Genomic DNA, 18580 nt, shown 5'->3' on the forward strand with positions numbered 1-18580 from the left:
TCAGGCCCAAGGGAGCCCATCTAGTCCAGCATCCTCTTTCACACAGTGGCCTCCCACATGCCAATGGAAGCCCACAGGCTGCAGTTGAGGGCACGGCCTCTCTCCTGCTCTTACTCCCCTGCCAAACACTGGGACTCAGAGGCATCCTGCCCTTCAGCCTGGAGGTGGCCTATAGCCCGCCCTCCCACTAGCAGCCCTTGAGAGACCTCTCCTCCATCAAGTGATGCATGCCCCTCTTGAAGAGATGCTTCAATAGTAGGGCCACGGGGGGTGGGGGGCATCTTGGGGCCCTCTTGGGGCCTCCAAAATCTGCTGCCTTATGCTACCGCCCCATCTGGCTTCATGTCAAGGGCTCCTCCCAGACACAGCTGCCGCATCGACAAAGGCTTTTCTCCTCAGACAAGCCCTCCAGAGCTACCTCAGAAGGCCAACTGCCAAAACCCAAACAATTCTCTCCCCTCCACTCCTCAAGATTCTCTTTGTATCAGGGACCCTGCTTCCCACTGGACGCTATTCATGACACTCAAGCAGGAGCTGGGTCTTGTGGCAGCAAGCATGACTTGTCCCCTTAGCGAAGCAGGGCCCACCCTGGTTGCATATGAACGGGAGACTTGATGTCTGAGCACTGTTAGCTATTCCCCTCAGGGGATGGAGGAGGAGCAGAAGGTTGCAAGTGCCCTCCCGCTCCCTGCCTTCTCCAAGAGAGATTCCTGCCTGCAATCCTGGAGAAGCCGCTGCCACTCTGTGAAGACAATACTCAGCTCGATAGACCAATGGTCTGACTCGGTATATGGCAGCTTCATGTGTTGCTATGTTCCTATCCTTGCCAAGAATGCTGGACCAGGGGACCTTGATCTGATACAGATCGGTACTTCTGAGCCTTCTGATCATTTAAGGGAGATCTGTCATTCTTTCACAATTAAGACATTGTAAATGAGGAGCCAGCGTGGTGAGCGTGGTGTAGTGCTTAGAGTGCAGGACTAGGACCGGGGAGACCCGAGTTCAAATCCCCATTCAGCCAGGATACTCTAAATGAAGAGCCAGCGTGCTGTAGTGGTTAGAGTGCTGCACTAGGACCGGGGAGAGCCGAGTTCATATCCCCATTCAGACAGGATACTTGCTGGGTGACTCTGGGCCAGTCACTTCTCTCTCAGCCTAAGCTACTTCACAGGGTTGTTGTGAGGAGAAACCTAAGTCTGTAGTACACCGCTCTGGCCTCCTTGGAGGAAGAGCGGGCTATACATGTCATAAAGAACAAAAGAAAGGAAGAATGTACACTTGACTTTCAGTGGACTGCAGAGTTTCTGCTTTTGGTTTTGCTTTTTAAAACAGGCGACCACGCAAGAGTGATTAGCCCCACTCAACTATAGATGAATGCATGGAATATTAGATGAGAGATATTGAGGTTGTACACGACCTCCTTTGCCGGGGCTGGAGGAGGCCAGGGGGACGGCGAGATGGCTCCTGCAGTCCCCCCCCCGCCCGCCCACGAACGTTTCTCCTGCCCCACTGGCGCTCCCAGAGGTGTGCCCCACTCAGAGCACTCTGAGTCACACCTTCAAGACTCTACAGGGCTTGGGGCCGGGGAAGCTGTCGGAGAGCATTTGCCCATATTAATTTTCCAGGGCCCTCCCCGTTCATCGTCTCAGGCCCTGCTCTGCTCGCTCATGGCCCCGCTACTAACAGAGATCCTCTTTGTGGGGACTAGGGACAGGGCCTTTTCGCTTGTTGCCCCTCGGCATTGGAAGGCCCTGGCTGAAGCCCTGGCTGAAGAGCTTCCCACGCTCCCTCCCTCCCTCCCTCAGTGTTTTTAACAAACCACTTTTTAAGGAGGCTTTTTAAGGCCCCCTCTTGGGTTATGTCTGGGAGGTTCTTTAGTTTTGAGTTGTTATCATTTCCCTTTTTTAGCTTTTCAAAGGACGTGAACTTGATAGTGATTGTGCTTTTGAACCTGACGATGGATTTGTTTCCTCCGTTTGGTTAATGTTCTTGTTTTTTCTCGTCTCTGATATGTGTCGTATTGCTGTGAGCTGGCCCGAGCCGTAGTGTACTGGAGGGGCGGGGTCTAAATTTTTGAAAGAAGGAATAATCCCGAAAAGGTTGAATGGGGATTCGAACTCGGGTACCCCCGGTCTCTATCCTCGCCACTCTAACCCCTACGCTATCCCAGCGCTCAGGATTCCAAGGCTCAGAACAGTCCTAAGAACATCGCAACAGCCCTGCTGGCTCAGGCCCAAGGGAGCCCATCTAGTCCAGCATCCTCTTTCACACAGTGGCCTCCCACATGCCAATGGAAGCCCACAGGCTGCAGTTGAGGGCACGGCCTCTCTCCTGCTCTTACTCCCCTGCCAAACACTGGGACTCAGAGGCATCCTGCCCTTCAGCCTGGAGGTGGCCTATAGCCCGCCCTCCCACTAGCAGCCCTTGAGAGACCTCTCCTCCATCAAGTGATGCATGCCCCTCTTGAAGAGATGCTTCAATAGTAGGGCCACGGGGGGTGGGGGGCATCTTGGGGCCCTCTTGGGGCCTCCAAAATCTGCTGCCTTATGCTACCGCCCCATCTGGCTTCATGTCAAGGGCTCCTCCCAGACACAGCTGCCGCATCGACAAAGGCTTTTCTCCTCAGACAAGCCCTCCAGAGCTACCTCAGAAGGCCAACTGCCAAAACCCAAACAATTCTCTCCCCTCCACTCCTCAAGATTCTCTTTGTATCAGGGACCCTGCTTCCCACTGGACGCTATTCATGACACTCAAGCAGGAGCTGGGTCTTGTGGCAGCAAGCATGACTTGTCCCCTTAGCGAAGCAGGGCCCACCCTGGTTGCATATGAACGGGAGACTTGATGTCTGAGCACTGTTAGCTATTCCCCTCAGGGGATGGAGGAGGAGCAGAAGGTTGCAAGTGCCCTCCCGCTCCCTGCCTTCTCCAAGAGAGATTCCTGCCTGCAATCCTGGAGAAGCCGCTGCCACTCTGTGAAGACAATACTCAGCTCGATAGACCAATGGTCTGACTCGGTATATGGCAGCTTCATGTGTTGCTATGTTCCTATCCTTGCCAAGAATGCTGGACCAGGGGACCTTGATCTGATACAGATCGGTACTTCTGAGCCTTCTGATCATTTAAGGGAGATCTGTCATTCTTTCACAATTAAGACATTGTAAATGAGGAGCTAGCGTGGTGAGCGTGGTGTAGTGCTTAGAGTGCAGGACTAGGACCGGGGAGACCCGAGTTCAAATCCCCATTCAGCCAGGATACTCTAAATGAAGAGCCAGCGTGCTGTAGTGGTTAGAGTGCTGCACTAGGACCGGGGAGAGCCGAGTTCATATCCCCATTCAGACAGGATACTTGCTGGGTGACTCTGGGCCAGTCACTTCTCTCTCAGCCTAAGCTACTTCACAGGGTTGTTGTGAGGAGAAACCTAAGTCTGTAGTACACCGCTCTGGCCTCCTTGGAGGAAGAGCGGGCTATACATGTCATAAAGAACAAAAGAAAGGAAGAATGTACACTTGACTTTCAGTGGACTGCAGAGTTTCTGCTTTTGGTTTTGCTTTTTAAAACAGGCGACCACGCAAGAGTGATTAGCCCCACTCAACTATAGATGAATGCATGGAATATTAGATGAGAGATATTGAGGTTGTACAAGACCTCCTTTGCCGGGGCTGGAGGAGGCCAGGGGGACGGCGAGATGGCTCCTGCAGTCCCCCCCCCCCGCCCGCCCACGAACGTTTCTCCTGCCCACTGGCGCTCCCAGAGGTGTGCCCCACTCAGAGCACTCTGAGTCACACCTTCAAGACTCTACAGGGCTTGGGGCCGGGGAAGCTGTCGGAGAGCATTTGCCCATATTAATTTTCCAGGGCCCTCCCCGTTCATCGTCTCAGGCCCTGCTCTGCTCGCTCATGGCCCCGCTACTAACAGAGATCCTCTTTGTGGGGACTAGGGACAGGGCCTTTTCGCTTGTTGCCCCTCGGCATTGGAAGGCCCTGGCTGAAGCCCTGGCTGAAGAGCTTCCCACGCTCCCTCCCTCCCTCCCTCAGTGTTTTTAACAAACCACTTTTTAAGGAGGCTTTTTAAGGCCCCCTCTTGGGTTATGTCTGGGAGGTTCTTTAGTTTTGAGTTGTTATCATTTCCCTTTTTTAGCTTTTCAAAGGACGTGAACTTGATAGTGATTGTGCTTTTGAACCTGACGATGGATTTGTTTCCTCCGTTTGGTTAATGTTCTTGTTTTTTCTCGTCTCTGATATGTGTCGTATTGCTGTGAGCTGGCCCGAGCCGTAGTGTACTGGAGGGGCGGGGTCTAAATTTTTGAAAGAAGGAATAATCCCGAAAAGGTTGAATGGGGATTCGAACTCGGGTACCCCCGGTCTCTATCCTCGCCACTCTAACCCCTACGCTATCCCAGCGCTCAGGATTCCAAGGCTCAGAACAGTCCTAAGAACATCGCAACAGCCCTGCTGGCTCAGGCCCAAGGGAGCCCATCTAGTCCAGCATCCTCTTTCACACAGTGGCCTCCCACATGCCAATGGAAGCCCACAGGCTGCAGTTGAGGGCACGGCCTCTCTCCTGCTCTTACTCCCCTGCCAAACACTGGGACTCAGAGGCATCCTGCCCTTCAGCCTGGAGGTGGCCTATAGCCCGCCCTCCCACTAGCAGCCCTTGAGAGACCTCTCCTCCATCAAGTGATGCATGCCCCTCTTGAAGAGATGCTTCAATAGTAGGGCCACGGGGGGTGGGGGGCATCTTGGGGCCCTCTTGGGGCCTCCAAAATCTGCTGCCTTATGCTACCGCCCCATCTGGCTTCATGTCAAGGGCTCCTCCCAGACACAGCTGCCGCATCGACAAAGGCTTTTCTCCTCAGACAAGCCCTCCAGAGCTACCTCAGAAGGCCAACTGCCAAAACCCAAACAATTCTCTCCCCTCCACTCCTCAAGATTCTCTTTGTATCAGGGACCCTGCTTCCCACTGGACGCTATTCATGACACTCAAGCAGGAGCTGGGTCTTGTGGCAGCAAGCATGACTTGTCCCCTTAGCGAAGCAGGGCCCACCCTGGTTGCATATGAACGGGAGACTTGATGTCTGAGCACTGTTAGCTATTCCCCTCAGGGGATGGAGGAGGAGCAGAAGGTTGCAAGTGCCCTCCCGCTCCCTGCCTTCTCCAAGAGAGATTCCTGCCTGCAATCCTGGAGAAGCCGCTGCCACTCTGTGAAGACAATACTCAGCTCGATAGACCAATGGTCTGACTCGGTATATGGCAGCTTCATGTGTTGCTATGTTCCTATCCTTGCCAAGAATGCTGGACCAGGGGACCTTGATCTGATACAGATCGGTACTTCTGAGCCTTCTGATCATTTAAGGGAGATCTGTCATTCTTTCACAATTAAGACATTGTAAATGAGGAGCCAGCGTGGTGAGCGTGGTGTAGTGCTTAGAGTGCAGGACTAGGACCGGGGAGACCCGAGTTCAAATCCCCATTCAGCCAGGATACTCTAAATGAAGAGCCAGCGTGCTGTAGTGGTTAGAGTGCTGCACTAGGACCGGGGAGAGCCGAGCTCATATCCCCATTCAGACAGGATACTTGCTGGGTGACTCTGGGCCAGTCACTTCTCTCTCAGCCTAAGCTACTTCACAGGGTTGTTGTGAGGAGAAACCTAAGTCTGTAGTACACCGCTCTGGCCTCCTTGGAGGAAGAGCGGGCTATACATGTCATAAAGAACAAAAGAAAGGAAGAATGTACACTTGACTTTCAGTGGACTGCAGAGTTTCTGCTTTTGGTTTTGCTTTTTAAAACAGGCGAGCACGCAAGAGTGATTAGCCCCACTCAACTATAGATGAATGCATGGAATATTAGATGAGAGATATTGAGGTTGTACAAGACCTCCTTTGCCGGGGCTGGAGGAGGCCAGGGGGACGGCGAGATGGCTCCTGCAGTCCCCCCCCCGCCCGCCCACGAACGTTTCTCCTGCCCCACTGGCGCTCCCAGAGGTGTGCCCCACTCAGAGCACTCTGAGTCACACCTTCAAGACTCTACAGGGCTTGGGGCCGGGGAAGCTGTCGGAGAGCATTTGCCCATATTAATTTTCCAGGGCCCTCCCCGTTCATCGTCTCAGGCCCTGCTCTGCTCGCTCATGGCCCCGCTACTAACAGAGATCCTCTTTGTGGGGACTAGGGACAGGGCCTTTTCGCTTGTTGCCCCTCGGCATTGGAAGGCCCTGGCTGAAGCCCTGGCTGAAGAGCTTCCCACGCTCCCTCCCTCCCTCCCTCCCTCAGTGTTTGTAACAAACCACTTTTTAAGGAGGCTTTTTAAGGCCCCCTCTTGGGTTATGTCTGGGAGGTTCTTTAGTTTTGAGTTGTTATCATTTCCCTTTTTTAGCTTTTCAAAGGACGTGAACTTGATAGTGATTGTGCTTTTGAACCTGACGATGGATTTGTTTCCTCCGTTTGGTTAATGTTCTTGTTTTTTCTCGTCTCTGATATGTGTCGTATTGCTGTGAGCTGGCCCGAGCCGTAGTGTACTGGAGGGGCGGGGTCTAAATTTTTGAAAGAAGGAATAATCCCGAAAAGGTTGAATGGGGATTCGAACTCGGGTACCCCCGGTCTCTATCCTCGCCACTCTAACCCCTACGCTATCCCAGCGCTCAGGATTCCAAGGCTCAGAACAGTCCTAAGAACATCGCAACAGCCCTGCTGGCTCAGGCCCAAGGGAGCCCATCTAGTCCAGCATCCTCTTTCACACAGTGGCCTCCCACATGCCAATGGAAGCCCACAGGCTGCAGTTGAGGGCACGGCCTCTCTCCTGCTCTTACTCCCCTGCCAAACACTGGGACTCAGAGGCATCCTGCCCTTCAGCCTGGAGGTGGCCTATAGCCCGCCCTCCCACTAGCAGCCCTTGAGAGACCTCTCCTCCATCAAGTGATGCATGCCCCTCTTGAAGAGATGCTTCAATAGTAGGGCCACGGGGGGTGGGGGGCATCTTGGGGCCCTCTTGGGGCCTCCAAAATCTGCTGCCTTATGCTACCGCCCCATCTGGCTTCATGTCAAGGGCTCCTCCCAGACACAGCTGCCGCATCGACAAAGGCTTTTCTCCTCAGACAAGCCCTCCAGAGCTACCTCAGAAGGCCAACTGCCAAAACCCAAACAATTCTCTCCCCTCCACTCCTCAAGATTCTCTTTGTATCAGGGACCCTGCTTCCCACTGGACGCTATTCATGACACTCAAGCAGGAGCTGGGTCTTGTGGTAGCAAGCATGACTTGTCCCCTTAGCGAAGCAGGGCCCACCCTGGTTGCATATGAACGGGAGACTTGATGTCTGAGCACTGTTAGCTATTCCCCTCAGGGGATGGAGGAGGAGCAGAAGGTTGCAAGTGCCCTCCCGCTCCCTGCCTTCTCCAAGAGAGATTCCTGCCTGCAATCCTGGAGAAGCCGCTGCCACTCTGTGAAGACAATACTCAGCTCGATAGACCAATGGTCTGACTCGGTATATGGCAGCTTCATGTGTTGCTATGTTCCTATCCTTGCCAAGAATGCTGGACCAGGGGACCTTGATCTGATACAGATCGGTACTTCTGAGCCTTCTGATCATTTAAGGGAGATCTGTCATTCTTTCACAATTAAGACATTGTAAATGAGGAGCCAGCGTGGTGAGCGTGGTGTAGTGCTTAGAGTGCAGGACTAGGACCGGGGAGACCCGAGTTCAAATCCCCATTCAGCCAGGATACTCTAAATGAAGAGCCAGCGTGCTGTAGTGGTTAGAGTGCTGCACTAGGACCGGGGAGAGCCGAGTTCATATCCCCATTCAGACAGGATACTTGCTGGGTGACTCTGGGCCAGTCACTTCTCTCTCAGCCTAAGCTACTTCACAGGGTTGTTGTGAGGAGAAACCTAAGTCTGTAGTACACCGCTCTGGCCTCCTTGGAGGAAGAGCGGGCTATACATGTCATAAAGAACAAAAGAAAGGAAGAATGTACACTTGACTTTCAGTGGACTGCAGAGTTTCTGCTTTTGGTTTTGCTTTTTAAAACAGGCGACCACGCAAGAGTGATTAGCCCCACTCAACTATAGATGAATGCATGGAATATTAGATGAGAGATATTGAGGTTGTACACGACCTCCTTTGCCGGGGCTGGAGGAGGCCAGGGGGACGGCGAGATGGCTCCTGCAGTCCCCCCCCCGCCCGCCCACGAACGTTTCTCCTGCCCCACTGGCGCTCCCAGAGGTGTGCCCCACTCAGAGCACTCTGAGTCACACCTTCAAGACTCTACAGGGCTTGGGGCCGGGGAAGCTGTCGGAGAGCATTTGCCCATATTAATTTTCCAGGGCCCTCCCCGTTCATCGTCTCAGGCCCTGCTCTGCTCGCTCATGGCCCCGCTACTAACAGAGATCCTCTTTGTGGGGACTAGGGACAGGGCCTTTTCGCTTGTTGCCCCTCGGCATTGGAAGGCCCTGGCTGAAGCCCTGGCTGAAGAGCTTCCCACGCTCCCTCCCTCCCTCCCTCAGTGTTTTTAACAAACCACTTTTTAAGGAGGCTTTTTAAGGCCCCCTCTTGGGTTATGTCTGGGAGGTTCTTTAGTTTTGAGTTGTTATCATTTCCCTTTTTTAGCTTTTCAAAGGACGTGAACTTGATAGTGATTGTGCTTTTGAACCTGACGATGGATTTGTTTCCTCCGTTTGGTTAATGTTCTTGTTTTTTCTCGTCTCTGATATGTGTCGTATTGCTGTGAGCTGGCCCGAGCCATAGTGTACTGGAGGGGCGGGGTCTAAATTTTTGAAAGAAGGAATAATCCCGAAAAGGTTGAATGGGGATTCGAACTCGGGTACCCCCGGTCTCTATCCTCGCCACTCTAACCCCTACGCTATCCCAGCGCTCAGGATTCCAAGGCTCAGAACAGTCCTAAGAACATCGCAACAGCCCTGCTGGCTCAGGCCCAAGGGAGCCCATCTAGTCCAGCATCCTCTTTCACACAGTGGCCTCCCACATGCCAATGGAAGCCCACAGGCTGCAGTTGAGGGCACGGCCTCTCTCCTGCTCTTACTCCCCTGCCAAACACTGGGACTCAGAGGCATCCTGCCCTTCAGCCTGGAGGTGGCCTATAGCCCGCCCTCCCACTAGCAGCCCTTGAGAGACCTCTCCTCCATCAAGTGATGCATGCCCCTCTTGAAGAGATGCTTCAATAGTAGGGCCACGGGGGGTGGGGGGCATCTTGGGGCCCTCTTGGGGCCTCCAAAATCTGCTGCCTTATGCTACCGCCCCATCTGGCTTCATGTCAAGGGCTCCTCCCAGACACAGCTGCCGCATCGACAAAGGCTTTTCTCCTCAGACAAGCCCTCCAGAGCTACCTCAGAAGGCCAACTGCCAAAACCCAAACAATTCTCTCCCCTCCACTCCTCAAGATTCTCTTTGTATCAGGGACCCTGCTTCCCACTGGACGCTATTCATGACACTCAAGCAGGAGCTGGGTCTTGTGGCAGCAAGCATGACTTGTCCCCTTAGCGAAGCAGGGCCCACCCTGGTTGCATATGAACGGGAGACTTGATGTCTGAGCACTGTTAGCTATTCCCCTCAGGGGATGGAGGAGGAGCAGAAGGTTGCAAGTGCCCTCCCGCTCCCTGCCTTCTCCAAGAGAGATTCCTGCCTGCAATCCTGGAGAAGCCGCTGCCACTCTGTGAAGACAATACTCAGCTCGATAGACCAATGGTCTGACTCGGTATATGGCAGCTTCATGTGTTGCTATGTTCCTATCCTTGCCAAGAATGCTGGACCAGGGGACCTTGATCTGATACAGATCGGTACTTCTGAGCCTTCTGATCATTTAAGGGAGATCTGTCATTCTTTCACAATTAAGACATTGTAAATGAGGAGCCAGCGTGGTGAGCGTGGTGTAGTGCTTAGAGTGCAGGACTAGGACCGGGGAGACCCGAGTTCAAATCCCCATTCAGCCAGGATACTCTAAATGAAGAGCCAGCGTGCTGTAGTGGTTAGAGTGCTGCACTAGGACCGGGGAGAGCCGAGTTCATATCCCCATTCAGACAGGATACTTGCTGGGTGACTCTGGGCCAGTCACTTCTCTCTCAGCCTAAGCTACTTCACAGGGTTGTTGTGAGGAGAAACCTAAGTCTGTAGTACACCGCTCTGGCCTCCTTGGAGGAAGAGCGGGCTATACATGTCATAAAGAACAAAAGAAAGGAAGAATGTACACTTGACTTTCAGTGGACTGCAGAGTTTCTGCTTTTGGTTTTGCTTTTTAAAACAGGCGACCACGCAAGAGTGATTAGCCCCACTCAACTATAGATGAATGTGATAAGCCCCGCCTACCAGGGAAGGCTTGCACCCTCCCAGCTAGTCTGGGTAAGGCCCGACTCTTGCCCTTTATTTGATTATGCCAATTAATAAAAGACAAGAAGGAGATTCTGGTCAGTATCTTTATTTGGCCAAGCAAAGCTACTGGGTGCTCACCCCAAGAAGTGGCACACCCGCAGAAGAAGTTACAAGCAATTTTATACTCTAACAACAAGCAGTGACAAGCAACAAGCCCCCTCCCTCAGTTCCCCTTTTCTGTAGAATCAATGCTATTGGCTATATTCAAATAAGTTGTTGTTCCAGACATGGTGTCACATATATCAAGAGGTGGCTTCCTGTCTTTCCGCTTGCGGTTTCTAAGCTCAAGCATTTCTCAAGTGTTAGCTTCCTGTCCTGTCTGGAACTCAGAAATGCTTACAACACCCAAAAAGAGATTTGCTTGCAATTTCTTACTATCATTTATTTCCTAATCAGCTTTTAGCAGTATTACAGAAGCAAAATGGCTACAGTTATGCTAAAGGTAAAACACAGCTTTTTCTAGCCCTCACATTCCTCCCTTTTTATTTTCAAGATTCTGAAGCTGTAGGCTTCATGAATCTCCTTTATATGCCCAGAATTTATTCAACACAAGACAAATTAGCAGGTGAACAATCTGTTGCCATTGGATGGTTGTCGCTGGCAGCTAATCTCCTGGGTCACTGTTGATGTCCTTTTGGAGGTTCCTTTGGGACCACAGTCTAATGATTATATGCAGGATACTTCTGTCATCTGAGGAAAACCCTTCTTGGAAAGATAATTCAAGGCACTGTTGGTTACAAAACCCTGTTTACTTGAGAGAAAACAGACAAGTGAGTTGCCAATATTCTCCCTCCCCCCCCATAGAGAAGGCATCCTAAAATCAAGTCCCTGGGTGTCAATACTAGCCAAAACAGAAAGGGTAAAGTTTTCAAGACAAGTAATACAAAAGATAGATAAATCCTGAGGCCATTTTCAATTTGGTCCTTTGGCATGTTAATCTTCCCAATTTATGCTTTTGTTTCCCTGCTTGCCCCGGGTCTTTGCCCTTCTCCCGAAGCCAAAAACAAAAAACAATGTCTTCAAACAAAAGGTGTTCCTAGGCAAAAAGCAAACAACAAGATCAAAAAGGAAAAAGGCATTCACATTTTTCTGCATACACTCTTCTCATGAGTTTTTAGGTGTTGAGGAGGCATTAAACTTTTTCAGATTCAATATAGTCTTATCAATCAAAAGGCTGTAGCATATAAGTTCAGCGTTTGAGTTTCACCAGAACCCTCTCTGGGCATGACTGCTCACAAAGTCCCGTTTCCATATGGTTTCCGTATCCCATTTTCCCTTGTATAACAACAACCCCGTGAGGTAGGTCAAACCTTTTGAGTGGCAGGCTCTGTGTCACCCAGCAAATATCACAGCTGAATGGGGTTTTGGACTCAGTTTCTTCGGTCCTATTCCCACACTCTAACTGCTTGCACAACGCTTGGTTGACAATCATACTTACAGACCTTCATCAGGGCTCACAATCTTTATTCCAGCATTCCTGACTTCATTCTCCATACAGGGATGATTCGTCAGTGACATCTGGCTTTGGAACTTCCATTTAGGTCACATGTATTTTATTGTGATGTTTCTGTTTCCATCTTTTAGCCTCCTGACCTAGCAAAACCTGGTTAAAATAGGATTAATCTTCTGGATAAGGCTTAGGTTTTTATAAGCAAGTTAAAGTCTCTCTTTTGCAAAAGGTGTTATAAAAATTGTCCATGATCTTTGTAGAGGGGTGAAACCTGTGATCTTAAAGTCATATCCTTTCATCAAAGCTGTATAATGATGACAGGCTCGACTTTCAGAAAACAATTCTCTTCATCCAATCTTGCATCTGGAACCTGGAACTTCAAAAACTCAGCTGTTGTGAAGGCAAAGCAGGGCTGCTTTATGACACCAATTTAAAAATTTTGGACCTTAGACCAATTGAATAAATAGCTTCTCAGTGTACATTTCAAGACAAGTCAGCAGAATGTTACATAGATCTTCCGAAAGCATGACAGGAATACAATCAGACTAACTTCCCTTACATTGTACTGCTGTCATGTCTCACAAAATCCAAGCACTTGTCGACCAATCATAAAGAAAACCCTTAGTTTGGGGCAAGATTTAAGCTTTCCCAAAAAGGCAGCAGAAATGTCACATAGATTTTGCAAAAACACAGCAGCATACAATTAACCAATTTAACATCGCAGGACCACTGTGTTCTGTAAAAATCCGCGCAACTGCCAGTTGGAACGCAATTGCTTCACAGAAAGCCCTTTTCCCTCCCCCATCTTAACTTGGGCAGGGTTGCCACTGCTAATATTCAAAGACTTGTCTCTCGGTGGTGAGAGAGTTAAAAGAAAAACTTCCGGTTTTAGAACAAGTGTAGCAGCTTCTTCAATAGCAGCAACATAAGAATTTCAGCTCAATTTAAAAAAATGCATGATGCAAAGCTTGCCATTAATATATTTTCAGTCAGCCTTGATCAGCACTTAGTTCCCTAAGTTTTGTTTCAGTTCACAAGAAGAAACATATCACCGGAATCACACACCCACGAACACAGCAGAACTATTTCTCTGCCATTCCCGTGAATGTATTCACTCCAGCAACTCATGCACACAAACCCATCAAAACAGCTTACAGAATAGGGGCTTAGACCAAAGACATTCCACGTGCGCCACAAAGGACTCACATCATTATTTTTAAAATCCTCCGTAACCCCCGCGGAACTCCTCCTGCCCATGAGCAGGCACAGGATAAAGGCCAGACAAAACTATCCCTCACAGCAAGTCACAGAACGGTCCGCAACTCCACACCACCCTTCCACATCACACACAAGGTGGTATAAAGCTACAGTCCACCCATAGACTTCAATCAACCAGTCTCAACCCTTCCAACAACCCAAGTCCTTTCCTTGCAATTACACCTCCCTCCAATTCCACCTTCCACATGCCTTACAACTTACTGGTGTCTGACAAAAATATGAGATGAGAGGCAGAAGAGCCTGTTTGCCTTTAAAAATATGCAGAAGTTGCTTGAGAATGAAAAAAGTTCCTGGCTGGCTCCGCTGGACAACCTGGAGGAGACTCTTAGTCTTTTCAGCCTGATCACAAAGACAAAAGGAAAAAAAGCCTGCAGCCAGCAAGTGAGTTCCTGCAGGTGCAAGGAAGCTTTCTCCGAATCTGGAGGACACACTCAGATGTTACTATCCATCATTTCATGTGGCAGCAAAACTTTAGGCTGGTTGTACAACTTTTAGGAGCGGCAGTTAAGCTGGCTTCCCTCTAACTCCACTTCCTCATTTCCTTCCCCCAACCGTAACGCTACAGCTGGGACAAGAAAAAGAGAGAAAGGAAAAAAGAGAACAAGAAACAGCCTCCATTTGGAGAAGCCTATTCTTGGCTTTTGCTGCAACAGGTACAATTGAACAGTAGCAGCAACAGCAGCAATACTGTGTTGGCTCTCAGCCAAGTTGAACACACATACACACAAACAGGACAATAGCTCATACGACAAAAGCAGCAACAGTATTGGCTTTGAGCCAAGATTAACACACACAGAAACAGACAGGAAGTTAGCTGCTTTGAGCTTAGAGAAAGCACAGGCAGCATTGTTTTCTTCCCCAAAAATCTCCCTTAGCCTCTCTCACAGGCTCAGGGGGCTCTTTCCTTCCCCCCCTCCTTTCTCCATAGCGTGTGCTTGGAGCATGATGGTATAAGGGGAGTTTCCTTGCTGGGCCCACACATGTAGTGTTTTATTAGAATTTTACCGGTATATAATAAAAGCAATTGCAAAAAGATGTTATTCTTGGGGCCAAAAAGGGCCTCTAACTCGAGTTCATAAAAATATATATATATGTAAAAGCACTTTTAGATGTCATCTATTCCTGGTTTTCTAAATGGTATGCAGAGTACAAAAGCCATTGAATGCTCAACTATTCACAGACCTCCCTTTTTATTTAGGCTGCTTATTAAGCACCCATTTCTGCCAGCTGATTTTCTCTGGCATCAGGGCCATTGTCTTATTTCATGTCTTTCTCCCTTCCCAATGGTTCGGTCTCTGGAGTAGAGCATGGTAGGAATATTCTTGTTAAGAACACCAAGTGCTCTTCAGTCTTCACTCCATATCCCATATATTTCTGTCCATTAAAGAAAAAGGATGTCCCATCCGTCCACAAAGAAAGGCTTGGAACAGCAATGGGTTCCATTTTTGATTGGGGATTTGGTTGTTCCCCGCTTTTCTCTGCCTGTGGTGGAGAGACAGCACCCTCTCCCTCCTTAAGGTCAGGACATTCCCTCTTCCAGTGGCCTGTCCGGCCACAGCAGAAACAGCGACTTCCCCGTGGCCCTCGTCCCTTTCTTCCCCTGTCCGGGACATGGCCTGGTTGGCCAATAGTCAGCTGCACGGCTGATGCCAATAGGGCAGAAGTTCTTGTCTCCGGTTTTAAAGGTCCAAGGTGGAAAGGGACTAGGAGCAATCCATCCCCCACAACCATTGTTCCCAACTGACTCCTTGGTGTGCCCGTGGCCATGGGTCTCTGGGGTGGGCACCTTCTCGTATCCCTAGCTGATTCCCCAGGAGTTGAGCTCCTATCCCCTCCCAAGTCGGAGCCAACACTCCCACTTCTAAAACTAGGGGCACTGGGAGAAGACGGTCCCGCTCTAGGTCCAGGTGGAGCATATCCCCTTGACGGGCCAGATGGCAGGCTCCCTGACAGTCTCCCCGGGACTGGTCTCATATTGGGAGTGGGAAGTCGGGGTGGTGGTGCCCATGGAAATCATGGGGCAGAAAAATAGAAAAAGGGTGCCCGCTGAGGTAGATTTGGTTGAATGTGGGATGGGGCATTCATATGGGGCGGTGGAAAACCATCCTCATCCCTGACTCTCTGGTCTTGCATCTTTAAGGCTTTTAAACTTGATAACTTTGCGAGCCAATTTACTCACACGTTGATGGCAGTTTCTTAGTGGCCAACGAGGCAAATTCTGACCAAGATGTGGGTGGTCAGACCATAAATTTACTAATTAACGCTCATGAGCTTTTTATAATTCTTTTAATATAGTTAAATTTATCTAGGAGGTGCTGAAGGGGGTGTTCTAATTATTTCCCTATTGTTCCCTATCTCCCCTAACTATTAACCCTTGTCCCTATTCTCACTAACTTCCCAATTTCCAGTTTCCTTAATGCTGATCCAACCTTACCAACCTAAAACCCTGATCAGCCCACCGTGCAAGAATAGCCTAACGGGTTTTTTCGCCTCTGCCTCCCTTATCTCCACTAACACCGGGCTGGGGTTCTGGGACGTACTCCGTCCCCTCCCCGGGCTTGGTTTCTGGGCACTTCGTCCCCCCCTAAGCGTACCGGCTGTGGTGGACAGGTGGGGTCAGAAACGGGGTCAGGCCTCTCACCCCCCGGTCGAACAGCTATTCCCAGGCCAACCTCCTAAGTATGGACCCTTTTCACATTCACACACACTTGCGCTCGGGCTTTTCCCGACTGGCCTTCTCGCGAAGGGACAGAACTGCGGTACTGGCCCTCCTCTTTCACGCTTCCGTATGGAAATCTCTTGCACACAGGGTCACAAAATTCACACACCTCCCCCCTTTTTCCCAAGTTGCAATTTAGTACTTACCCCTCCAAGCTCTAGTCCAAATCGCAGCATCAACCTCCTTGTTCCCTATGAATCTCCTGACATTCGTTCGTGGCACTTTGGGTGTCTGCCAGAGGCGGCTTGAGAGTGATCTCCCAGCTCAATATGGCTGGTGCGCGCTGAGAATTAACACAAAAGCCGTTCCCGGTTTTCGCCCGTGCCAGTCTGAAGGCCGTCTCACTGCAATAGCAGCTAGTCTTAATTTAGCCTTCTATTCCCGGCCAATGCACCATATAATAAGCCCCGCCTACCAGGGAAGGCTTGCACCCTCCCAGCTAGTCTGGGTAAGGCCCGACTCTTGCCCTTTATTTGATTATGCCAATTAATAAAAGACAAGAAGGAGATTCTGGTCAGTATCTTTATTTGGCCAAGCAAAGCTACTGGGTGCTCACCCCAAGAAGTGGCACACCCGCAGAAGAAGTTACAAGCAATTTTATACTCTAACAACAAGCAGTGACAAGCAACAAGCCCCCTCCCTCAGTTCCCCTTTTCTGTAGAATCAATGCTATTGGCTATATTCAAATAAGTTGTTGTTCCAGACATGGTGTCACATATATCAAGAGGTGGCTTCCTGTCTTTCCGCTTGCGGTTTCTAAGCTCAAGCATTTCTCAAGTGTTAGCTTCCTGTCCTGTCTGGAACTCAGAAATGCTTACAACACCCAAAAAGAGATTTGCTTGCAATTTCTTACTATCATTTATTTCCTAATCAGCTTTTAGCAGTATTACAGAAGCAAAATGGCTACAGTTATGCTAAAGGTAAAACACAGCTTTTTCTAGCCCTCACAAATGCATGGAATATTAGATGAGAGATATTGAGGTTGTACACGACCTCCTTTGCCGGGGCTGGAGGAGGCCAGGGGGACGGCGAGATGGCTCCTGCAGTCCCCCCACCCGCCCGCCCACGAACGTTTCTCCTGCCCCACTGGCGCTCCCAGAGGTGTGCCCCACTCAGAGCACTCTGAGTCACACCTTCAAGACTCTACAGGACTTGGGGCCGGGGAAGCTGTCGGAGCGCATTTGCCCATATTAATTTTCCAGGGCCCTCCCCGTTCATCGTCTCAGGCCCTGCACTGCTCGCTCATGGCCCTGCTACTAACAGAGATCCTCTTTGTGGGGACTAGGGACAGGGCCTTTTCGCTTGTTGCCCCTCGGCATTGGAAGGCCCTGGCTGAAGCCCTGGCTGAAGAGCTTCCCACGCTCCCTCCCTCCCTCCCTCCCTCAGTGTTTTTAACAAACCACTTTTTAAGGAGGCTTTTTAAGGCCCCCTCTTGGGTTATGTCTGGGAGGTTCTTTAGTTTTGAGTTGTTATCATTTCCCTTTTTTAGCTTTTCAAAGGACGTGAACTTGATAGTGATTGTGCTTTTGAACCTGACGATGGATTTGTTTCCTCCGTTTGGTTAATGTTCTTGTTTTTTCTCGTCTCTGATATGTGTCGTATTGCTGTGAGCTGGCCCGAGCCGTAGTGTACTGGAGGGGCGGGGTCTAAATTTTTGAAAGAAGGAATAATCCCGAAAAGGTTGAATGGGGATTCGAACTCGGGTACCCCCGGTCTCTATCCTCGCCACTCTAACCCCTACGCTATCCCAGCGCTCAGGATTCCAAGGCTCAGAACAGTCCTAAGAACATCGCAACAGCCCTGCTGGCTCAGGCCCAAGGGAGCCCATCTAGTCCAGCATCCTCTTTCACACAGTGGCCTCCCACATGCCAATGGAAGCCCACAGGCTGCAGTTGAGGGCACGGCCTCTCTCCTGCTCTTACTCCCCTGCCAAAAACTGGGACTCAGAGGCATCCTGCCCTTCAGCCTGGAGGTGGCCTATAGCCCGCCCTCCCACTAGCAGCCCTTGAGAGACCTCTCCTCCATCAAGTGATGCATGCCCCTCTTGAAGAGATGCTTCAATAGTAGGGCCACGGGGGGTGGGGGGCATCTTGGGGCCCTCTTGGGGCCTCCAAAATCTGCTGCCTTATGCTACCGCCCCATCTGGCTTCATGTCAAGGGCTCCTCCCAGACACAGCTGCCGCATCGACAGAGGCTTTTCTCCTCAGACAAGCCCTCCAGAGCTACCTCAGAAGGCCAACTGCCAAAACCCAAACAATTCTCTCCCCTCCACTCCTCAAGATTCTCTTTGTATCAGGGAACCTGCTTCCCACTGGACGCCATTCATGACACTCAAGCAGGAGCTGGGTCTTGTGGCAGCAAGCATGACTTGTCCCCTTAGCGAAGCAGGGCCCACCCTGGTTGCATATGAACGGGAGACTTGATGTCTGAGCACTGTTAGCTATTCCCCTCAGGGGATGGAGGAGGAGCAGAAGGTTGCAAGTGCCCTCCCGCTCCCTGCCTTCTCCAAGAGAGATTCCTGCCTGCAATCCTGGAGAAGCCGCTGCCACTCTGTGAAGACAATACTCAGCTCGATAGACCAATGGTCTGACTTGGTATATGGCAGCTTCATGTGTGGCTATGTTCCTATCCTTGCCAAGAATGCTGGACCAGGGGACCTTGATCTGATACAGATCGGTACTTCTGAGCCTTCTGATCATTTAAGGGAGATCTGTCATTCTTTCACAATTAAGACATTGTAAATGAGGAGCCAACGTGGTGTAG

At 50.5% G+C, this 18580-nt stretch overlaps 1 long non-coding RNA gene across 1 annotated transcript; it reads right to left on the reverse strand.

The window, feature by feature from the left end:
- Positions 1–10400: 10400 nt before the first annotated feature.
- Positions 10401–16849, reverse strand: LOC128352967 (uncharacterized). The gene is made up of 2 exons (XR_008320748.1): positions 13300–16849; positions 10401–11973 (listed from the first exon to the last, which is right to left on the reverse strand). It is a non-coding gene; the product is annotated as an uncharacterized LOC128352967 (long non-coding RNA).
- Between the last annotated feature and the right edge of the window lie 1731 nt (positions 16850–18580).

This window comes from Hemicordylus capensis, chromosome 4 (assembly GCF_027244095.1).
Source record: "Hemicordylus capensis ecotype Gifberg chromosome 4, rHemCap1.1.pri, whole genome shotgun sequence".
Taxonomy (NCBI): Eukaryota; Metazoa; Chordata; class Lepidosauria; order Squamata; family Cordylidae; genus Hemicordylus; species Hemicordylus capensis.